Raw genomic sequence first — 22,607 nt, 5'->3', positions numbered from 1 at the left:
TGTTACATTTGTTTCTTTTGAAATGACCCAGCCTTGTGTTTCCTGTACTTTGTTTGTATGCTTATGTGTATTGATGAGACTTATTATCCGAAACAGTAGGCAACAGCTGCAGGATATACATGTGCTTCTCCAGGGTAATTTTCATGACGCTTGCATCTTGTGCTTAGGTTCTGTAGTGTGCTATTAAAAACAAACCATGTTCCCTGGCAAGTATACAAAGGAACTTTTGGAACCTTGCCGACTGCCAGATGTAGCTAACTAGTCTGAAGTAATTGAATGTGTGCATGGTGTGTGTTTTTCTATTCAAGACCAGCTAACGAAGAACATCACAATTGTAAATGTGTGTGTGTGTGTCTGTGTCTGCAGGGTGGGCCTTCGTCCTCCAGGGTTGGTAGCTGTTGAGTCTCTGGGTGTAAAGGAATTTAAAATGAAGTTTGATATAAAAATTACAATTGTTAAATTGATAAACAGATCAAATGTATGTATCTTATGAGTTGCTATGGATCTTGTTTAAAGTATGAAAAACTGAGACAAAGGTCATTTTTCTGAATTTCCAAAATTGTAGGGATAGAATTGTAGGGGTATAAAAGTAATTGAGCAGTCAATGTGGAATCTAAATGATTTCAATTAATCTCTATTTTAAGACGAATATGTACAAGCAGCTGGTGTGTAATGAATATAACAATACTTTATCATGATTTCACTGTTTGTAGCATGTTTAACCACACTTTACTGTGCATTTACCGTGAATGTTATAAAGACCATTCCTGGGTAGAGTTTGGAATAGTAAATCTAAATATTAGTGCACCATCCATCAACCTGCCACAGCTGGGATTGAGTTTTCAGGATTAAAGACAGTAGCCGCGACTCGATTCTTGCACAGTAAATTACAGGGCTGCAAAAAATGGAAATAATAGTGTTTTTGTTTGTGTGATTTGTTTCTAAATATATACTACTGAATATTTCCCATGCAACTTGTTTAGGTTAATTTGTGATACCTAGCAACACTGTTTAACATAGCATATTATTATTATTATTATTATTATTATTATTATTATTATTATTATTATTATTATTATTATTATTATTGTTGTTGGTATTGTTGTTTTCTCTTTTGAATATAATGTGATGGATTGAGTTAATCCAAAATATTTTTTTTGGTTTGTTTGAATAAACCTAGATTTTCAAATCATATACCTCTTAAATCAAGTTATTTTATTGTAAGGGATATCACAGTATACAAGTTGTATTAACTATGCATAAAAAAAGTAAAAAACAATATGGTCCCACTGAAATAAAGCAACATGGTCCCACCTGAGCATAATATCATGAATAAACAGTTGTATTTATAAATAATTTATTTATAATATACAAAAGGATTAATTAATTTTGGCTTAATCAAAATGAATGTAAAGCTATGCACAGTTTCAGCACAAAACTATAAATAGTCCTGCAAAAAATTCTATTTGATCGACAGGAAAATACTTGCAACCATCACCAAAATTCAAGCAGACATAAGACTTAGGAGGTAACCTCCACATTCATGTCAGCCTTCAATCAGTGGGAACTAACGATAATATTCAAGCCAGGTACATTTGAAACCTACTTCTCTTTGCAGCCTGTGTGCAAAGCTTTGAGTTTACTGCCTCCTCCCCAACCGATCCACTTCATGCCTACATCAATTAAAATGTGCAGCACCAAGTGCACCACAAGCACCAAGTGCACCACAAGGCGAGACCAACCGTCAAAACCAAGCAAGTCCAAACTGTTTTATTCTCTAATAGAAATGTGTTTTTAAATTACAACAGTTGTCCTGACTGAATCTACTTTGAATCACAATGCTTTGCTGAATGATTACTAATTAACCCATTTTGATTCCTAAATAATTCCAGGAATGAATCCACAAAATGGTGCAATATAATAAATGTATGCTTTGTATTGAAAACTATGCCTGGCCATGGGTTAGGCAATGTTATATTACATAGCTCTGACATTATGGTTTATTTGCACCCTTGTTTCAAATGTACATTTCTTATGAATCGGTCTTTACAGGTATGAAAAAAAACAACAACATTTCTGCTCAATATGTATTCCTTTGAAAACACATAACATATCTTCTCTATTAGCACTAAAAAATTATGTGCAACTGAACAAGGAGCAGTCAATAGATTCCTTTATTTTAGTGGCATCCATGAAGTAAGAACACACACATTACAATAAGAACAGCATTCAGTGATCACAGATCAATAAGAAAGAGTGGAAGAAATCATTAGAAACCACCAGCCTGAAGCATCATGATCTGTAACACAAGAAAATATGAGGCAGGGTTGCTATGGATACAAGGCTTCCTCTCACTCTCAAGATGGGCGGCAACTGGAGTGAGCTTTCTTTTCGAAAGAGAAAAATAAATATGATTTCACATACAGTGCATTTTTTTTTACATGATGAGATATTGTCAGCTTAAAATTATATTCTAGTAAATGTATATTATACTGACAAATTAATTTCCTCCTATATGTATCATTGCTATGGCCACATGTTAAAACAATATGTCAGTGAATGGGTTAGGTATGTATTTATTACAGACAACACCAGTAAGGGAACTTAAGAAAATCAAAGTATATTGCTGAACCCAAAAAGTATATAATAACTTGATGTAGCATGTGGGCGTGGTCGAGGTCATGGGGGGTTGTCAGTAGGGCTCTGCTGTATTCATCTTTCAAAAAGTAATCTCTTGCCACTTTTTTATTTGGTTTTATTCTGTGTTACTGCATCCATCTATCCATCTATACATGTATTTTGCTTTCAAAGCATTAATGTCCCTCAGCTAAATCTTTTGCTTCACACTTTGTCTCGCTTTCCTGGTAACCAATATCTGATTCTCCTATGACTGATGTGTTTTCAGTGTTGACTGACTCCTTCAAAAAAAATGTCGGAAATATCTGTAAGGAGTGATCAACACTATTAGCTCAAAATTTTTTTTAAAAAAATAAGCAAAATTCCATATTGTGTGCTTGTTAGGAAAGAGTGAGAACTACAAATGATTGAAATACAGAATGGTTGAAATACAAATTACCAGAATGATTTTGATAGCTTTGTCTAAGAATCTAGTTGTGTTTCTGCAGACAGATGTAAACAGAGCAACTCTAATGGGGTCAAATTCAACTGCACTAACATGGAAAGCTATCACAGGTTTGGCTGCTGATACGTTTTGGTCCTGGTTGCTTTCAAAACAGGCAAGACTGGCTCGATGTAACCCCATAAAATGACATGATTAAATCATGCAAACTGTCATTGAAATATGAGGCCTATAATTAAGTACAGTGCTAAATGTCTATGTCCTTACAAAGTTCTTGGCACGAATGTTATGCTACTTAACGTATGACATGACTCCAAATTCAATTGTAATATGAAAGGCAAGGCAACACTGTACATGCTTAGTATGCTAATAATGTAACCGGGCATCTGATGTCTAAGGAGAGCTAATATTAAAATAGTTTTATACAGTATACTGAAGGAGATCCTTTAGCATGTTGGATAATGAAATGTTAAGCACAATAAACAAACTGATGTTTCGCAGGTCTTCAAACTCAAGTGGGACCTGTTGATTAAATGCAGATACTGTAGTTAATCCTGGCGGCTTATACTTACACTTTTAAAGTCATTAATAGTAGCATTTAGCTTTTCAATGGAGATTACTGTTACCTATTAGAATACAGCGTCAATGATGAACTGATGTTTGATCTTATACAGTATTGTTGTTTGAGATGATATTTCAATTATGCCTGCACTCAGCCCTAAAAACATACAAAGTAATGATAGCAACAGCTTTAAAAAGTGCTCATTGAACCATACAGTGGTTATTGTCATAGTCCCCCACCAATTAAATACTGGAGCTATCCAAACATTTCAACTTCTTTATAAAACTAAATAACAAAACTGATATTAAAACTAAACACACAACTAATATTCAAACTGCAATTACCACAACACTGTCTAACCTCTTCGTTTTACCTGAGTCAAAGTGAAAAATGGTGAAAACCCTGGTTATTATTATATCTTTAGGAAAAAATGTATTTCTTATTAGTCACTATAGGAATAATATATACATGCAAATGGTTATTTTCTGTGGGGGTTGATCAATCTATACTCTGTCAGGACAAGACTTTCCTTTTTTTTTAATCAGCAATAGGGAATCACCCTGGATTTCATCATCTACCAATCCATAGATAGCCAGGGATTATCTCTAAACATAAGTGGTATTTGATGCAATCCACCTGGATTCCAGTCAACGAAGATTGAGAAGAGCAAAGCCAATCAGTGGTCCTGACAGTCAGGTGTCAGAGGTGGAAGGGTCCTGAAGAGGTCACTTCCACAAACAGATGTCAGCTTAGGCAACTTACTGGCAGGAAGGGGCTTTAAATTCTAACTGAACACTCCCTAGAGATAAACCTAAACAAGCTCTTGAAGGTGTCATCGTTACTTTGTTCCCATTGCCTGTTATGTTTATGTTTATTTTTATGGGATGTTGTTGAGTTATTTTCATTTTGCCTTTCCTGGAATGAAAAGCTACTCATTTTAGAAATGTTTCACCAGAATCTGTTTGGATAATATTTGTAAGTGTTTGTTAACCTGAGTTAACGTTAGCATAACAGGGCAGGAGACATGATATGATGGATGAACCTTGCTCCCATTATTCTATCTCTGTCTTATTCCTTTTTTTTTTTTTTTATAGACAGTCCCAATTTATTCATGGAATGATCATTTTCAGAAGCTGTGTATTGCTCAGCTCAGTGGTCCTCACTTGTGACTGAATTAGTTATTTATTTTGCGTACATCGGCATCATAATAATTTGAAAAGCCTTGTTTAATAGCAGCTGTTGTTGCTGGTACAAAACTAGAAAAGGACAGCATACAGTATGCACTGATCTGAATTACGTTGACCCTTCAATGCTGTTATTACCAGCCAGACCTCTGATTAAGAGTCAAGTAGATGGACGATTTGGCTTGTGCCTTCTTCAGTGTAATGATTAACAAGTAAATGTTAGGTCAGAGTTCTAGGGATGACCAATTCTGGTATAGTGGTGTGACTTTAATCCCCAGTAGGGACAATCCATCATAACCAATTCTTGTTCATTACATAAGTACAATCATGCTGATGGGATACTCTGTGCAGTAGGGTTCAAAACTAAAAATATTTACACTACACACAATGACAAGCAAGGCACAATTAATCCATGTTAGTTAGTCTTTCAAAGAAAAAATGCAGGTATCAGCTGATGGGGGGAGCAATGATGTAAAGTATTTGACTGTGGTTCCTTATTAACAATGTAGCATGTTCATTAAGTATTGTTATGACTTAGTAGAATACAATTAAGTACTATACAAAATCCCACACTTTAATTTCTATAAGATTAGAAAAGACACATGCAGACCAATCTTTACAAAATTAACTATTGTACATAGGCATACATGTTTGAGAGAGGGAAATTCATATATTTGCTTGATGTTTATATGCCAGGTCTTCACTGAAGTGGCCTATATAAGTCCCCTCATTGTGCATGCAGAACATGTAGCCCCATGACGAACACACCTCTAGCTGTTTTTATTGAGGGTATAATTATTTCTACTGCATGATTGCCATGACAACCATATCTGATTCTCTTGTTTAATCTTTGTGTATCGTGTTTCATTTCAAAACAAGATCTTACATTTCATACAGGCACCTGAAGTATCAATGCAAATCAGAACTCTTCTGTTCAATGAAACAGTACATTTCTATTGGCACAATAGTTTGTAATGTATGGTGCTATAGTTTATGCCCACATTGTGAATGACACTTCAAACATAGTGCCATAGACACGTAACAAATCTGGTATGTTTTATTTGGTATTAAAAGAAAGAAACAGTCAATTATGCTGTTGTGGGTTTAAACAGATTAATTTAACCCACTTGAAAACGATCAACATGGAGGTCATACTCCCTAAGTAGGATGGGGTAACATTACACTGTATGTTAAAAGTTCCATTTAAAAAGTGCCTGTTAAAGCATAATCTTAACTAGTAAGTAGTGGGGTTCCAAAAAATATATTGTTATACAATCCCATGTGTTGCTACAACTGTTTAAATGACGGACCTGTAATTTTTCTTTTCATTGTTAACATCCTGACAACTTTTTACACTTATAACTTTAAACTCTGTTTCAAAGCTATTTTCAAAATGGCCACTTAGTGCACTGGATTTTAGATCTGTTCTCTAAATCATTGCCGGAAGAGCGATTTCAAAACAAAACAAAACAAAAAGTGAAGTACTCTGGCTTTTCTGCCCAGTACATCATGGATCATTATTGCTGTGTTACCTGTTTGATAATGTAGCCAATAATCCTTACACTTATCAGTGCACTAGAACAGACATTTTGAAAAGAGCTTTGAAACAGACTTTAAATTTTAAGTGTAAAAAGTTACAAAGAGTCTTCAAGTACAAACATTTCTAAACTACCTTCCAACCGATTTGTATAGGTTGTAATGTAAATGGTGAAAGCTATTTTGCAACGATCTTGTGAAATATACATTCAATGAACAGATACAAAAAGTAGCAGGTAAAGACGGTGAATTATATGCTCAGCAAGATTCTGGAATTTAAACAAAGTATGATAGAGGGCACTATAGGCAACACTAACTGTAAAACTATATATATATATATATATATATAAGATACACATAATGTTACAATATGTCACTAGTGATTTTTTCTTAAAAGAAAAAATATATATATATATATATATATATATATATATATATATATATATATATATATATATATATATATATAGACACACACACACACACACACAATTTTAACAAGTTTATATTTGTTCACATCCAAAAATCGAATATTGAAAGCATTGCTTTCACTGCTTAAAATGGATACCACTGTCTTTGGTACTAAACTGTTTATCTTACCTCCTGTTATGACACGTACTGCTGCTCCATTAGTAGTGGGTGACGTACAACCCACAACTGCTGCTACAATGGCTCTTTTAGAGCAGCATTTGTGCTGTTAACTATGGGCCTAGGTACACGTCCGTCCCAGTCATGGGAAATGCATTACTGCACCACTGCCTAATGCAGGCTAACCTTGGATGATTACTCACTGGTGGGAATGTAAGTAGTTCCAATTTTATTTTTAAAACATCCACTGGAAAACATCCTAGTTATTTCCAGAATCTCACTGAGACCAGGCAGAGCAGATAAGGATTAACACGATCACTTACTCACCTTGAAGACTAATCTTGACCCTAAAAGGTTTGCTTACAAATTGCATGTCTGGGTGAGATTACATACAGTTAATTGTTTGCTGAGAAAATCTGTTGTACAATGTGCTTCTGCTGACTTCCAGGACACAGTGTAGATCTTAGTGAGATGTAACTCTTGGTTATTAAATACGAATCTTGGAAGGCAGGAGTAACTGATTTCCTGCATGTCCACAACCTTGCTTGTCATTAGAATGGACATGCAGATATATTTCATTCTTGGACAACAAAATTCAGTTACTAGGTTTGCAGTCCTCACTAAGCATGCATTTCAGTCAGCTGAAGATTGACCAGTTTAGCAGTTCCTAAATGTTAAGTTATGCATCTTCGACACAGTATCTTTTCAACAATCATTTACCTGTGTTACTGGGGTACATTCTTAAGAGTTATCCAAGTCACACCCAAATCCCTTCTAGCCTGTGATCTCATTAACTCTGTAGGAAAAGCCAGTGTTTATTGTGCAATTTGGTTCCATTGGATTCTATGGGAGCTGTATTTCCATGTTCGGATATTCGCTCATAATTTAAATATACCTATTCATTAGTAGGAAAATGAGTATGCAAAGTGTACCTAACTATAGAGTAGATATAGGATTTAGATCTTACATCAAATATGTACCTTTTTGTAGAAGCAGTTGTCTTACCCAAGACTCAGAAATACTTTTATTTATTGAGGTTTTTTTTACAATTGCCTTATTATTGTTGATCCAGTCTCCTTGAGTCTGCTTCCATTTCACTTCCTGTGTTACACCATATAGGACCCCAACATGAACTGGAGACAGGCATAACATAGAGCCTCGAATTTGAAAGCATGGTTTAATACATTGATGTATTATATGTAATACTGCAATGTACCGCTATATCTGCAATCCCTCTAACCAGAAACAGCAGAGTTTAGAATCGGCATTAGGATCATTTACATGACATCTATGCTGCAGCTGTTGTAAATTGGAATCTGATGGCACTATATTTACACCACTTGCTGTAAATACATCATCCTATATATCTAGCCCTCAAGGACAAGATACAAGAAGGTAAGGCATTTTAGTAAACCACCATTTGGCCATAAATGTAAAAAAAAAAAAAAGAATGATAGTTCTTTGAATGAATTTCATCAGAATGAGAAGCTATGGAATTGCTGCTATGGGATCTTTGTGCTGAATCTCCAGAGCTAGAAGGAACTGATTGAAAAATGTCTTATGACCTAATTTGGTTCTTTCAGTGTAGGCACAGGCTTACTGTTGTAATTTCTATGCTCAGAAGCTTTTAGAACACAGATGCAGAAAGCCAGTGGAAAAGTAGAGTACTTTATTATTGGTACTAGAAGCTTCTACCTAACTAGTATGTAAAAGTACATTATGATGTTTACTTTAATAATATCAAAAGGCAATATTAAGCGTTATAAGGTCCAAAGTCGGATGAGACTGGCTCTTCAGGATAAAAGTCATAAGTGTACAACACTGTGACCTCAGTAATAACTACCCATTAAAATGTCTTTGTCAGATCTTTACAGATCTCAGAACTGTCTGGGATTTATTACATCGTCAGGGGGAATTGGTTACACCCTGGTGTACCTGTTGAACTTATAGTATGTAGCAGGGTTCTGAAAAACATAGCGTTACATGACCCTGCGTGTTCCGACAACTGTTTAAATAACATACCTGTCAATTTTCTTTTCATTGTTAACATCCTGACAACTTTTTACACGTATAACTTTAAAGTCTGTTTCAAAGCTGTTTTCAAAATGTGTGCTCTAGTGCACTGGGGTTTGAGATCTGTTCTCTAAGTCACTCCAATTTAAAAAAAAAAACAAAAAAAACAAAACATAACAAGTTCTCTGGCTTTTCTGTTCTATACCATATCATGGATAGTTATTGCTGTGTTAACCGTTTGATGATGTGGGCAATAATCCTCACACTATCAATGCACTAGAGCAGACATTTTGAAAAGAGCTTTGAAACAGACTAAAGTTGTAAGTGTAAGACATTGTCAGGATGTTAACAATGAAAAGAAAAAAAAAAATACAGGTAAGTTATTTAAACAGTTGTACCAACACATGGGGACGTGTAACGTTATATTTCTCAGAACCCTGTTATTTACTCTAAGAGTTTAGACCTGACTCATGATACCGAGAAATCTATTGAGGCAACAGGGGATCTTTATATGTTTTAGTTTTCAAAAGTCACCAGGATCTGACTGCTGAAACAGTCAATGATACAAAGCATAAACTACAAACAGAATTACATTAGTTAAGATAATTGACATTTCATACCCATACCAAGTTATCATGTGTACGACAGTATTTCTTTTTATGGGTGTGACAGGGTGGGCACTACAAACAGATGATCACACACAGCGCAACGGAAGGCAACGTCTTAACCTCTATGCAAAAGAGACTTGTTTGCAGTTGTGGTTACAGAGCTTTTTCCACATTGCATTGACAGGGTTCAGAATCCGTAACACCCGTGCATCACACACTGCCTGATCGGTTGCACTCTATCTATGAGATCTGGGCACCAATGTAAGCAGGCAGAGAGACCTGACCCAATTAATTGTAATGCCTCAGATAACATGCATTAACTGTATTAAAAGCTTAACAAGAGAGGACAATTACATTTACATTTTAATCAGTGTCTCTATTTGGTAAGAATTTGTCTGGCTTTTAGTTGCGATGTAATAATATATCAGAGTCTTCCAACTTACCCATTGGGACTGACAGGAAGGTGCAGCTTTTATACATTACAGTATACATATCAATGGTGCTGTTTGCTTAATGTAGCCAGTCTTGTGAGAGACAACTGGTTACATGAAAGAGTGTGCTTGATGAAGCCTCCACAGCACTAGTCCTTAAGGGGTTAAGCACCATGGGAGCAGATCAGATTTCCTGTTTGCTCTAGGTCATGTTCAGTATGTATAGTAGAGTACCATAAACAAGACTCTTTAAAGTCTCAAGGTTTCAGTTTCCAGGGGAAGGCAAGGCAAGTGGTGTGTGGCCCCTGACGCTAAATCCTAGCATTCGTGCCAAATGAAGAGGTTTCAGTAAACGTGTGAACATAGACTATAATGCTCTGCTAAGATACTGTAGTTTGAGATGTTATATATTTAAGCAACAGAATCTTGATTTGGTAGACAATCTCAAGTTACGGTCATAACAATGTCCCCCACCCTATTTCTAATCCATCATATATTGGTAGGAAATATCATATTAAGTCAATTAGAGTGTTCTATCAAATGATACAATTGTACTTAAATGCTATACAATTAAACATTTAGCAGGAAATCATTGGAGTTAATGTCTCTTGGTATGCATGTAAAACATACACATGCATACTGTGGATATAGGTCATAGTCATCTACTTTGTCCTGTTACTGATAGCTCTAATTGTGTGTGATGTTTCTTCAATCAGCATAACCAATGCTTATCATGTTAAGAGATAATGGGGAGAAATATGTACATTTTAAAAGTGCTCCTTACCTTACTGCATACTGACAAATTAAAGCATTTGTTTTTCTTTTGAGCTTTACTCATTTGCATCACTTTTCCGACGAAACTTGATAGCTGTGAAGTAATAAGCTGTTGGCCAGAAACATTATTTCAATTGCAAATAAGTTAAAGCACTTCGCCATGAAATTAAAGGAATGTGCAAATTGTAATATGACTGGAGAGCTGGTTTTGAATATGTGTCTAATTTAAATGCAAACATTCAGGGACACAGAAGCAACCTTTTGCAGATGTTTTTTAAATGTAGTGCATGTTTTATGTTTCCACGTCTGTATACAAATGGATGCAGACGTAAAATGCATTTAAGCTTAACGCTTCTGGTCTTTTAAGTTAGAGATGCTGCAACATCACAGAATACACTGTTCGTGAATAAAATGCTAAAGTAAAAGACAGAGAAAGCCACATCGTATTTAATTCACCAGGCGAGTACTAGATCAAAGTTTGAGAAACCTTTTCAATAAATGACCAGTACAGAAACCATTACACCAATAACTTCATTAGATATATGTCCACTGGACGATCCTTATCACTCCTGATGGTTACAATTGAATTGAAGCTGATACATCACACCGATGGGAGTTATCAATCCAAACTTGTAGAACGCATCAGCATTTAAAGGCAGTGTTGGAGCAGAGAGACTTGTAAAGTATTATGTCATTAATACATAAGCATTGTTTCCATTGGACTCACCTTGCCTATACAAAGGTTAGGAATCATACTACATTTTATTTCCTAAATAGCTTATTATATTGAGCTATAGACATAGGCCCAATCCACTGACAACAACATTTCTCATTTACATGGAGGTGTTAACTAGCTGTTTACACCTGCAGTGGACTCTTACAACACAGACCAAGTTACACAAGTAAAAAAGCTAGTCCTAATTATTGATGTTATAGGATAGCAGATTGCAGGCTATTAGGTACAATATTTAATTAATAATGATGGGTGTGCCAGAGATGACAGGACGGATTAGATAAAAATTATACCTAATAGCCTGGAATCAGCTAGGCTACTTATACCATGTACATTGTATCTATGTACATTTAATTTATTTAGTAAAAATCTATTATGATTTACAGTAATCTAGCAATCGTCGTGGGTTCTCATTAATGAACGCTAGTTGGAGAATCAAAGTTAAAGGAAGAAACCTCAAATGAAATAGAAGCAAGTGCTAAGGCAACCCAGTCATACAAGTTTATATCAATTTTTCTTTTTAGTGTAAACAGAAAACAAATAACTTTAAAAGAATTCTCATGGCAAATTACTCAGTGTTTCAAGAAGTGATTTTCCATCTCTGTTATTCAATACGATTTTTAGCTAATAAGCTTTCAAGCAACACTTGTATTTTCTTTGTATTAATTTCCAATATTACTTTGTAGCTTTCCATTACCTTTTCTTAGATAGCAGTTGGTTTAAGAATAGTCTTCTGGCAATCCCTATTATTCCCCCTAAAACTTTCTTTAAAACAATATACACTTTAATGACATCATTTATTTGGTTTAATAAATCACACAGGTTTAAGAGAGACTTACTTCATTCCTCAAGATCAAAACATGGATTAAACCTTCCAGTCTCGAACTTTACCTTCTCGCCTCTCAAGGCTTCTATCTCTATGATATCATAATTGCTTCAGAGGAAGTGTGAATAAATATAGAACATTATCAAGTTCTTTCAGCTATTTAAAAAAAACAGAAGTTACAATACTGAGAACTTCATAATTGATAATATAATTCGATCTTGGTTTAAAATGAAAGCTTTCTTAAAATAATCTTTTACAATTACAATTACCAAATATACACAACTTTGGAATAATCCCTGGATCAAGGTCCAAGATAGTTCCTTTTCCTGGCCTTTTTGGAGATCTACTAGTATAAATCAGGTAAATGATTTTGACATTTTCTCAATTTAAAGATAAATTCTGCCTAACTGATTTTGAATCATTTAGATTGCTGCAGATTAAAAACTTTATGACACATAATTTTTCAACAGAAATCATTATTGACAGTAGTGATGTTGAACTCATACTATTTAATCCAAATCTAAGCACACATCTTACAGGCACACTTTATAATACTCTGTTCAACTCATCTTGTTACAGCTCCTCTTTAAACAAAATGCATGACAGATGGAATTTGGATCTTGGTCTAGATAATGTAGCTCTAAACTGGAAAGCATGCTGGGTACAAACGTTAGACATCTCTAATGAAAATCTACAAATATAAACTAGACTTTTTTACACCCGGAACGTTTTAAACAAATTTAACAATAGCATCCCGGATAAAAATATAAAATACAAACAGACTCATTGATACATTCCTGGGATTGTTGGAAGATTAGGGGACTGCGGAGTGAGTTGGAGAGTTGGCAGTCCTCCACTTTACAGACTACTGTACATTTGAGCCCCTCCTTCTGCCTGCTCCACGATTCAATTTATGACTTTAACCTGAGGTATCCTTTTTGGCTGGAGAGTGATGTTATCTTCAATTGTTCAAAATATGCTAATCCTTCAAAACTGGAAGTCAAGCTCAGCTCCTAAAATCCAGCAATGGAAAAAGTTAGTGCTTTATTATTTAAACATTGAAAAAAGCTTGGCAGTAGATAAAAAAAGTATTTATATAAGACTAATATAAAAAAAAAAGAAATGAAAAGGTTCTTACAAGGATTATTTCTCTTTTGATAGTTGCTGACACAGATGTGACACATTCGGAATCATAAGGTTTGCTTCATCAGATCTCCAGGAGGTGCGTGTGAGGTGACTTAATGCTTTTTAGCACTTTACAGAAAGACTACCTTGTCTTGTATGGCTTATACTGAAAACAGGTTTATGGTTGTATTATATATATATATATATATAGATATATTATATATATATATATATATATATATATATATATATATAGCGCACGTGCACGTGCGTCGGTCACTATCGGTAATTTTTTACATTCTTTTACTGTAAGACAGATTAACGTAAAAGATTCTGATTTCTAATTTGCATGACATCTTAGTTGTGTAAAACATTACTGACAGTATAAAGACAACACCTGGTTTGTTTTCTTTTTGTTTGTATTTTCTTGTAAACTAAGCACTAAGAGAATTTCATTGGCACAGGGTAATGGATTAGCTGAGAGGATTTCAGGGTTTAAAAAAGTGTTATACTGTATTATCAGTATTACCCAGGTTACTGTGGAAATGGATGTATGTTGCATGTACCTTAGACTTTATACTTTTGAAACTTGATAAAATACCTTATTTGAAACACGCTATTGAGAGTATAATCATCTGGGAATATATGGAGGCACCTGTCTCTTGGGCTACATGTAAAACATACACATGCATACTGTGGATATAGGTCATAGTCATCTACTTTGTCCTGTTACTGATAGCTCTGATTGTGTGTGATGTTTCTTCAATGAGCATAACCAATACTTATCATGTTAAGAGATAATGGGGAGAAATATGTGCATTTTAAATGTTCCTTACCTTACTGCATACTGACAGATGAAAGCATTTGTTTTTCTTTTGAGCTTTACTCATTTGCATCGCTTTTCTGGCGAAACTTGATAGCTGTGAAGTAATAAGCTGTTGGCCAGAAACATTATTTCAATTGCAAATAAGTTAAAGCACTTCGCCATGAAATTAAAGGAATGTGCAAATTGTAATATGACTGGAGAGCTGGTTTTGAATATGTGTCTAATTTAAATGCAAACATTCAGGGACACAGAAGGAACCTTTTGCAGATGTTTTTTAAATGTAGTGCATGTTTTATGTTTCCACGTCTGTATACAAATGGATGCAGACGTAAAATGCATTTAAGCTTAACGCTTCTGGTCTTTTAAGTTAGAGATGCTGCAACATCACAGAATACACTGTTCGTGAATAAAATGCTAAAGTAAAAGACAGAGAAAGCCACATCGTATTTAATTCACCAGGCGAGTACTAGATCAAAGTTTGAGAAACCTTTTCAATAAATGACCAGTACAGAAACCATTACACCAATAACTTGATTAGATATATGTCCACTGGACGATCCTTGTCACTCCTGATGGTTACAATTGAATTGAAGCTGATACATCACACCGATGGGAGTTATCAATCCAAACTTGTAGAACGCATCAGCATTTAAAGGCAGTGTTGGAGCAGAGAGACTTATAAAGTATTATGTCATTAATACATAAGCATTGTTTCCATTGGACTCACCTTGCCTATACAAAGGTTAGGAATCATACTACATTTTATTTCCTAAATAGCTTATTATATTGAGCTATAGACATCGGCCCAATCCACTGACAACAACATTTCTCATTTACATGGAGGTGTTAACTAGCTGTTTACACCTGCAGTGGACGCTTACAACACAGACCAAGTTACACAAGTAAAAAAGCTAGTCCTAATTATTGATGTTATAGGACAGCAGATTGCAGGCTATTAGGTACAATATTTAATTAATAATGATGGGTGTGCCAGAGATGACAGGACGGATTAGATAAATATTATACCTAATAGCCTGGAATCAGCTAGGCTACTTATACCATGTACATTGTATCTATGTACATTTAATTTATTTAGTAAAAATCTATTATGATTTACAGTAATCTAGCAATCGTCGTGGGTTCTCATTAATGAACGCTAGTTGGAGAATCAAAGTTAAAGGAAGAAACCTCAAATGAAATAGAAGCAAGTGCTAAGGCAACCCAGTCATACAAGTTTATATCAATTTTTCTTTTTAGTGTAAACAGAAAACAAATAACTTTAAAAGAATTCTCATGGCAAATTACTCAGTGTTTCAAGAAGTGATTTTCCATCTCTGTTATTCAATACAATTTTTAGCTAATAAGCTTTCAAGCAACACTTGTATTTTCTTTGTATTAATTTCCAATATTACTTTGTAGCTTTCCACTACCTTTTCTTAGATAGCATTTGGTTTAAGAATAGTCTTCTGGCAACCCCTATTATTCCCCCTAAAACTTTCTTTAAAACAATATACACTTTAATGACATCATTTATTTGGTTTAATAAATTACACAGGCTTAAGAGAGACTTACTTCACTCCTCAAGATCAAAACATGGATTAAACCTTCCAGTCTCGAACTTTACCTTCTCTCCTCTCAAGGCTTCTACCTCTATCGTATCATAAATGCGGAGTGAGTTGGAGAGTTGGCTGTCCTCCACTTTACAGACTACTGTATATTTGACCCCCTCCTTCTGCATGCTCCACGGTTCAATTTATGACTTTAACCTGAGGTATCCTTTTTGGCTGGAGAGTGATGTTATCTTCAATTGTTCAAAATATGCTAATCCTTCAAAACTGGAAGTCAAGCTCAGTTCCTAAAATCCAGCAATGGAAAAAGTTAGTGCTTTATTATTTAAACATTGAAAAAAGCTTGGCAGAAGATTTAAAAAAAAAAGCTCAATTTGAAAACATCTGGGGCAATGTGTTGGAGACTCCCCGGCTCTCCGATTCTTAAAAGTGGACAAATAAAAGTTTTATCTTCTTTGGTTGTTTGTTTGCTGTGTTCCTCATTTTAAAAATGTAGAATAACGAGTTATTGTACAACAATTCCTATGATACGTAATGGTTTTGCTTTACATGCATAGATCCAAATACCTTGTCATGTGAACCCCTCCCATTTGGTTTTATGTTATTGTCTGTTAAAGCACAAGGTAAAACAATAAAAACAGTTTTACAAAAAAAAAAAAAGAATTGTCTTTTTTTTTTTTTTTTTTTTTTAAATCGATATTGGCTGCTGATGTTATTATGAGGGATTTTGTCTTCCAGGAAGGTGACGGATTAATATAGCCACAGATCATCCGGCAAGCAGGTAAAACATGGGAAGCTCAGTGGAAATAAGGCTGATCCTGCTCATTGACTCGTTGCATTTAGAGGTGAAGTACTGTTTCACAGTGCTTCATTTGTAAACAGAAAGGTACCGGGTCTTATAACTAAGAAGGATTTGCGTTTCTAGACCTAATGTCCCAACCTTGATTTACAGTAGCTTCCTGTGGCAGGGCGTAAGCTTGCACATGGAAAATATATAGTTTATTGTATGTTTTGGGGTTAATTTTTAATAGTGAGCTACTGTATGTTGTCATTTTTCCAAAAAAACTTGTGCTCATAGTGGGCCGCATAATGATGTAGCTGAACAGGTGGGCCTCAGGTAAAGAAAAAGTTTGGGAACCACAGATTTGTGAGACAGTGTGTGTGTGTGTGTGTGTGTGTGTATATATATATATATATATATATATATATATATATATATATATATATATATATATATATATATATATATATATATATATATATATATATATATATATATACACACACATACACACTCAAAAGCATTTCTCAAATTAAGAGGTTTTTTTTTTCCGTTAAGTCTTTCCAAGTCTTGGCAAGGGCAGTCTTTCAGTGACCGAGCACAGGAATTCATCATAATTTCCTCCACTTGACTCATTAAATCTACAGCTGTTTCTTGCTGTATTTATGTTATTCTATCAGTTGAGCTGTACATCTCTTAAATCCAGAGATACAGCGTAAACAGCACATGGTCAGGAGAGATATTTCAAGTGATTACTTGGGAACAGTCATGTCACTCCAAAACTGTCTCTATGTATGAGCGCATATATTACAGGAAATATCATATTTACTATGTCAACATAGAGTTGGTTTGAGAAATGACCTCTAGGAGGGTGCAACTGTAAACTGTACCCCCTCTGCAACAATTCACCCGGTACTAAAAGCTCCAGGAGCCTCCACACTTTGAATATCATGTGTTGTGCAGAAAACATTATTTCTATAGAAATGGTGCACTTGATAGTAACTTTAAGGTCAAGGTGCAGTTAATGGTTTTGTGAATGATTGTGATTAAAGATTAAGTTTATGTGCATATTATCCTGGAAAATTGGGTGCCAACATATAAAAGGACAACATACAAGGACAAAGGACAAGATTGGCTGGAATCGTTAGTAAACATGGAAAGCAATTATCTAAGAAGACAGAATAAAATAAAATGGGTATGTTGTACTGTAAATATGGACTTGCACAAGGTAACTTTCCTACACTGTGACATAAGTCTGCAGTTAGATTTCTTGTACCCATATACAGCAGGTATGCATTGAAAAAACATCAGGCCTCATATAATATGATTATTTCAATTACCCTATTTCTGAGTGGGTTGGTGACACGTTATCTTTGGGGCAGAGTACTCTGAATGTAACAATACTATTACGAGAGAGAGTTTATATTATTGTGTATTTATGCAGTTGTTTGCATAGCCTTTCTTTCTTAGTGCTGTAATTTAAAAAATAAAGAAAGAAAAACACAGCAAAATGAATATCCCGTAATCTTTACTTGGACTACATGCATTCACCTAGCCTTGCTGCGTCAGGTGAACGTATATCTACTGTAATTACCAGACAACCTTAGATGCAGCATCACTTATAATACAATGTATAACCATGTAACGCATTCCAGGGATCATAACCTTACATATTAATTCAAATTTAAAAAATGTGAGCGTCATTTTCTCAGTCCTCCCATTATCCCAGTCCTCCCAGTTTGTCTGCCTCCCCTAAAAATTCCACTAATAACTACATCTCCCAGAATATAATGTCTTCAGTTACTAGGAAACTGTACACAAGAATAAAAAAATAATAATAATTAAACAAACAAGCAATCTCTGGCTATCCCTCAAGTCTTTGCAGCCAATCACAGTAAGAATAAGAACATTTTGAAGCTACACAGGCTGAAGCGTAAACAACCCAGTCCAGCCACAACTGTAACTGAAACCATCAGAGGCAAAAGCTAAAAAAAAAATTAAAAAAAAGGTGCCTATAATAACTAACTTTTAACTTATTAGTGCATTTCATTATTTTATTTTATCTGTACGGCTTCATATTGAAGTTGTAACATGTTCACTGTTAAAATGTGTTAAAATATAAGCAATGTAATTAATTTGCAGAGTCAGTGTGATACCTCAAAAAAAAAATATAAAAAAAATACGCTGAGCAGAAAAAGAACCTCGTAGAACCCAGGTGTGGTTGTACAGTAGTAACATTGCAGTTAAAATGGAAGGCTCCATTACCATTTAAAGATTGTACAGTATTTATCGAGATTAGTCATATCGTCAAGGTAGTGTTGCATTTTACCTCCTGAAAATACATTTTACTTTCTGTGTTCAAATTGGAGGTTAAGTTACTCCCAGACCCAAAATCTTATCTGGAGCGCTGGTCATGATAATTAGGGGTTTAAGCACTAAGCACATTGAGGATTTGTTTTGACATAAAACACTTGGTAACACTTTATATTGTGTCTCTAATTACTGTGTATTTACCTGGTAGATACTTAGTAAGTACATATGCACTTACACATAATTACAATGTTATTATGCATAGTTACATTGTACTTAAATATTTTTGCACAATATATGTAAGTACACACTTGTATCAGAAAAGGGTTAGAGGAGTTAGGATTAGGATTGAATCATGCAAAAATATTGACAAAATAAGTTCATCGTAACTATGCATAATAACATTGCAATTATGCATTAACTAACTACTATGTAAATACACAGTAATTAGAGACACTAAATGTAAAGTGTTACCGAACATTTAATAACATAACTGTCTTAGAATTATTTAACGCTACATGATCCCTGGTGTTTAAGAAATGTATCCGTGAAATGTATCCCTGAAAAAAATACAAAACTATAAAAATGACTACTTTCTCCTCCACATCTGTGTTTTTTTTTTTTTTTTTATCTTCCCACCAGGGTGTTCTGGCAGTGGGACTCGGCAAACCGTCACTGACCTGTGTTCACACAAGGCCACGATCCAGGCACATTCTTTTCTTCTAATTATAAAATGAATCTGACATAGCTTTCAATGGCTGGCTATCAACTTGGAGTGCAGTTCATTTTAACCTAATCTCTTTTCTTGGCAACAGACTTTGTCAGATGGTTAAACGTCACATGACAACAGCTGAGTCCTTGCAATATTGGATTAGACCATACATGCTCATAGACACGCTGGCCACTAAATAAATAAATAAATAAATGGTGCAAAAACAACGTAAAGGTCTTTCCTCGTTCCTCAAACTTTAAAGATGGATTGATACCAGCAGATATGTTTTCGTTTAATCATTTTACTTTCTAATGCTTATGACTGAATTAGGCTGTGTGACCTTAAATTGCAAAAACAACTGGAAAGATACCAGAGGAGAAAGAGTTCCTCAACTGCAAAGTTTACAATCCAAATAGAAATATATTGTAAGCGTATTAAAGTGAATTCATTAAAGAATGCTGTTTTTTTTTTAATTCGTAACACACTTCTTATGTACAGTAGATGTCTTTGTAGTAGATTATTTAACAAGAAGCTTTTCTAAATAAGCTTTTTTTTTCAGTTTGTCGGTTTGAATCTTTTTGCTTTGAAATTGGATTCTTTAAAACGCTGATGGAAGCTTCATGGTATCCTGTTTGAATCCAGAAATGTATGTAATCTTGAATAAAAGCTATTTTAAATTGTAATATAATTTTCCCTAGTAAGGCACTACAGTTTAAAAAAAAACATATACAATAACTTATGTGGTATGTAGACTATATAGAGCTATACAAAAATGTTGATTTGCTATACCCATTATTTAAACTGCAACCTAAAATTTTCAGTGGTATTCAAAGTTTTTAGGCCCTGTAACCCTTTCCAAATAATCTAGTCTAACGCATAATTCCATCTGAGATAATATACCTACAGTATGAGAACAAGAAAATATATGGTCTTTTCTAATTACTAGATTAGGTACTGTAAATGGAAAACTGCTCTTAAAAGCAAACAAAATAAAATACAATTATCAGATAACCACGGTGCAAATGCACCAACTAAAAATGCTATGCAGAAAAATCGAGACTCCAATAAGTATACTGAAACGAGTCCAAATAGAGCCAAAAAACAGGTTATGCTTCTGAAAAATAAAACTAAGGTTCCAGTTCAATTCTCAACATTTGTTCCAACAAATGCAGAAGTGTAGAGAAATAACAGATTTTTTTTTTAATTACAGTTACAAATATAGGCATTTTTTTTTTTTTTTTTAAATTGAACTCGAATTTTATTGTTGAACAGTTGAGCTGGGACAATGTAAGATGCTGTGTGTGTCTTGTGCGGTATTGAATCCAGCCAGAATAAGCACATTGTTTTGATATATTTCCAAAGGCGAATTTGTTAAAAGTAGAAAGGGGATATTTATATCAGGCAGTCAAAAATGACTTTTAGCAAAATACTTGCATGTTAAAGTGTTCAGTGCACTAGTCTGTTCATGTTGATCAGCTGCAAGACAGTTAAAACTTGTTGATGGGCACTCACTGTATGATATGAACACACTCAATAGGTCTAGAGTAGGGAATCCAGTTCCAGACATTTTTCCCAATCCCAAGATTTAAGGATTATTTTATTTTTTATTTTTTTTAATCCCACAATTGCATTTTTGTAATACTGTAGTAATAATATTGTGATTTTGCTTTTATTGTGAAGATGTAGGTTTATGCACTCACACCACAAAGGAGTTCTTCAACGAATTAATTAATAATGAAAAAACACATACAAGCATTGCAAGTAAAGATAAGTCTTGTCGCTCCAGATCCAACGCAGAACAAGTGAGTGATTTCACAGGCAGACCAGCTGCCTAATTAGCCTAATGCCTAATGTCCTAAAACATCACAGCAGGTGGCCTTGTTCCGCCCTGTGAATGAACATTTAAACTACAGAAAGTAAACATACCTTGTAAATACTACATATTTTCAAAAGAGGCAAGCATACAGTGACAATCTTTAGTTTTTTGTTTTTTTAGCCCATCGACTGCAGTAACCAAGGCACTGCTATTTAAATATGTAAATTAGCCATGTGTGTGCTTGGCGCTCATTGCACTCCAGCCAGCTGGGGTTTTATAGTTAGCCTCTCCCCAACAGAAAGGAAACCTACAGCAGTAGAGCTGTGGTTTTATTTGAAAGGAGATTCAACATTGTTTATTCGATGCTAAGTCGCAAAGTACTACAACCTAGTAAAGAAAATGCATTGTCCGCCATTACACGATTTTTCTCAGGTAACCCCTGACGTTTGAAAATCACTGCTCTAGAGTACAGTACATACAAACAAGGTGAAACTTTTAAGAAGTTAATTAGACAAATGTTACGGCTTGTGTGTTCGTCATTGTTATTGTCATACAGAAAACTGTTTAACTTGGTAAGCAGAAATTAGAAATATATCTTCTTTTAATCCACTGCACTTCCGAAACCATAGCCAGGTTGCAACAAAGCAACATTTGCAAAGGATGGCTTGGTAAAGTCTCTTACTGTACCATTTATGAATCTTTAAACGTTTGAGTTCCAAAGACTTTTTTTGCATCTGTAATTGAATTGGTTCTGTGCTAATTCTTTAATGCCAAGTCTTTCAGAACCTGTGATTAGCATTCTTTGTTAAACACATTACACTATGTAACACAATTTTTGTTCCTGGGTAGTAAGTGTTATTTCCTAATTGCTTATGCCTCAAAAGTATAGAAAATGGCTATTATTCCCCACAAACTTTGCTTTTGTGACCAGGACAGTGATATTTCAAAATATCACTATTTCCAATGGGAAAATGAATGTATTTACAGTATAATTGTAAATCTCAAAAAACTACTCACTTCTACTCACTTCTAAATCTTTTGTAGTCATCTTTGTATTACATTAGTATAAATACATGTTAATTTGGATTCATATGTTGTTTTTTTCTGACTCTATGTGAATGAAAAGACACACATT

General features: G+C 34.5%; 1 long non-coding RNA gene across 1 annotated transcript; it reads right to left on the bottom strand.

Annotated features, from left to right (window-relative positions):
- Positions 1-12,535: 12,535 nt before the first annotated feature.
- Positions 12,536-16,460, bottom strand: LOC121297884. The gene is made up of 3 exons (XR_005947236.1): positions 15,858-16,460; positions 14,296-14,394; positions 12,536-13,347 (listed from the first exon to the last, which is right to left on the bottom strand). It is a non-coding gene; the product is annotated as an uncharacterized LOC121297884 (long non-coding RNA).
- Between the last annotated feature and the right edge of the window lie 6,147 nt (positions 16,461-22,607).

This window comes from Polyodon spathula, chromosome 23, assembly GCF_017654505.1.
Source record: "Polyodon spathula isolate WHYD16114869_AA chromosome 23, ASM1765450v1, whole genome shotgun sequence".
In the NCBI taxonomy this organism is placed as follows: Eukaryota; Metazoa; Chordata; class Actinopteri; order Acipenseriformes; family Polyodontidae; genus Polyodon; species Polyodon spathula.
Note: the sequence above shows the minus strand (reverse complement) of the source record. Positions and strands in the feature narration are given on the sequence as shown.